We start from the raw sequence: 2,914 nt of genomic DNA, 5'->3' as shown, positions 1-2,914 counted from the left end.
GATAATTAAATTAAAATTTTATAGTAAAATCGCAAGATAATAATCGTGTTTGCTTCGTTCTAAAGTGGTCACTGATTTTCCAAGAACGTATCTCGTCCCTACAGCTGGAAAACACGTTCATCCTTTACGCTGGCGAGCTCACGCTCGTTTTGTATCCTTCCGCTTGCTGCCGGGGTGAAACCCTGGGCCTCTCGTATCTCCCGAGAAATAAGTACCATGGATAAGCTTAAAAATGGTGAATTTCCTGAGAATATCCCTGCCATAACGTGCAGCCCATCTATCCCGTGTTCACGTAGCTGTTTGCGCTTATGTATATCATGCACGTCTTCCAAGATACCTGAGGAACATTGAGGCTGTAGGATGATTTGTAATAGCGAGGAATTGATATGTGTACGCGTTTTTCATATAAAGCAAGCCATTCTTTATTAAGTAACAGCAACGCGTTCAGTAATCAATTTCAGAGAATATATGATCAACTATAGTAGAATATACGCGAAAGAGATACAAATATGTTTTTACACTTCATATTTTATTATTTTAATTAAAAAAAAAAAAAAAACACTTTATCAAGATAATTTCTATTATGCGTAAGAAAATCTGAAGAAAAAAGAAATATTACATCTGAAGAAATAGAGAAAGTATTCTTATGTCACATGTTTGTATACTAAAAACGTAAGACACACAAAAAGTGCCATTGGTGACCTTCTTCAAATGCGAGAGAAAACGTGTTCGCGACATTCGCGCGTTTAATGTATAACCGTCCAATTAACATCAATTAAGGATCCCATTGCGTTGGCAGCTGTGCGTCGAGACGACTCCTCGCGAAAATTTGTTTGCGCGAGGCGGGAGTGCGTGATAATCCACGCTTGGCACCTACAGAGGTGCGACGTGCTAAACTAAAGTGAAAGAATAACGGAGTACCTAAATATTTAACCGCATTAATCGCGACATGAATAATTTATGCACTTGCACGATCGCACGAGCAACGCGACGAATGGTACAAAGGTAAATGGCGTGTTCTCCGACCTCCTTTCGCCGATGGTCCATGAGAGATCAAGCGTTTCAGGAGCGAGATGGACTGATGGAAAAAGAGGGAAGAGGAAAGAGAGAACAGTGGCAAACTGGACGGCGGTCGAAGGTTCAACTGAACGACGACTATAAAAGCTTGATTAATTAGCCATGCCGTGCCGACGAAGCTCTCGTGACGTTACTCCGTCCAATCGTTACGACCGAATGCTACTGTGCTGTCGGTATTTCTCTTCTCGTAATTCTTTAACTGTTGTTCTGCGCTACCAAGTATTCAAAGAAAAGGGTCAGAGTCACCGACGATTATCGCCAAGACATCGAAAAGAATTGGGTCAGTTAATGCATAAGAGCGATATCTGGCAATTTTGAGACAAAAAAAGTAAATATATGTTTTACATAAATAAGTAACACACATTTATGTGATATATATATATATATATATATATATATATATATATATCACATTTTGTACAATAATTGTATACAATTAATCTTTTTTTCATAGAAAAGTTTGATTAAAAAATTATCTGAAACTATTTAATCAAGCATACACAAGAACGACAATCATTAATGGTGATTTTAAGATAGAAAATAAATGTTGTAACATTCATATAGTACATACATGCCATAGAAGTTGTACATTGTTCTTCTTTATTTTACATTTTGTACAGTAATTAATACTTTTTTATTGAAAAAGTTTAATTACAAAATTATTTTAACTACTAAAATTCTTCTAACAAGCTTTATGTTGTTCCAATAGATCCAATTAATCTTTCGAAAAGTGAATGAGATACGTGTCGCCACGAAAGGTGCTTTATGTAAATGTTCGGTAAATGCACGTAGAAGTACTGTCCGTCCACGGGGACCAACCCGGCAAATTAAGATTCACGCGTCTACCGACTTTGCGCTGGCCGACACACGATCGATGTTTTCACCCACGAATACACGTTTGCATTCTGGTTTGCCACATCCGATGAAGAGAATGCGGAATTTTCTCGGTTATTTTTATTCTCTTTATTATGTACTTTTTTTCTGCCAGCGTGATAGATCGAGCTAAATTTAATTCGGCTGATGGCAAAGAAAACTACTTTAAAATTAATTGCACTTATTATGGATTAATTACACCTTGTCACGCATAGCGGATATTAACACAAGTCTCCACAGGTAGTCGTGTATCTGTGATTTATTCAGTTACGTAGCGGAACTTGACGGTTTCCATCACGGTGAAGTATCGGTCTTGTCAATCTGAACCCCGCTTGTCGAATGCGATGCAATACAAGCTACAGTTGTTACGTCGAGTTTACACGATGTAAACTATTTGGTACAAACATATTAAGTGTGTGTATATATATATTTTTATAATTGTTTTATTATTTTTCTTTAAAAATGGATAAATCGCTTAAGTGGATTATTGTTACAACAACAAAAAATTATTATATACATAAGATTGAAATTACATGTATGCCTTACTCTAGATAAATCATGGTTTTATAAGTTTAATTCTCGCGTTGCAATAATACAATAATTGATAATAACATGAATAAATAAGATGAATTAACATTTAAATCGGGATTTATAATTTCAGGAAGTTGTATATTTTGGATCGACAAATTGAATTGCGCAAGTTTTTGCTGATGGCAAATCATTCTGAGAACTTTAAAATTTTTGAAGTCGCTCAGTCGCCCATGAAAATTGATGGCTGTAGATTGCTGTTCGTGCGGAAATTCGTAACTTTGCCGATTTTTCTATACATAAAGTGAAGACGTATGATTTCTACTAAAGCTGGTACTTCCTCTCTCTCTTCGAGCATTTTAGGTCTATAAAATTCGAAGTCACATGAAGTTACGCGTAAAAGTTTTATACTAACTTTCGACTGAAAATTTATATC

The 2,914-nt window shown here is 35.9% G+C and overlaps 1 long non-coding RNA gene across 1 annotated transcript; it reads left to right on the top strand.

Moving 5' to 3' along the window:
- The first annotated feature begins 858 nt into the window (after positions 1–858).
- LOC140666239 (uncharacterized) lies at positions 859–2,693 on the top strand. Its single transcript, XR_012046736.1, has 3 exons — positions 859–1,405; positions 1,787–2,364; positions 2,612–2,693. It is a non-coding gene; the product is annotated as an uncharacterized lncRNA (long non-coding RNA).
- The last annotated feature ends 221 nt before the right edge of the window (positions 2,694–2,914 follow it).

This window comes from Anoplolepis gracilipes, chromosome 5 (assembly GCF_047496725.1).
Source record: "Anoplolepis gracilipes chromosome 5, ASM4749672v1, whole genome shotgun sequence".
Taxonomy (NCBI): Eukaryota; Metazoa; Arthropoda; class Insecta; order Hymenoptera; family Formicidae; genus Anoplolepis; species Anoplolepis gracilipes.
The sequence above is the reverse complement of the archived record's forward strand: the minus strand, read 5'-3'. Positions and strand labels throughout refer to the sequence as shown.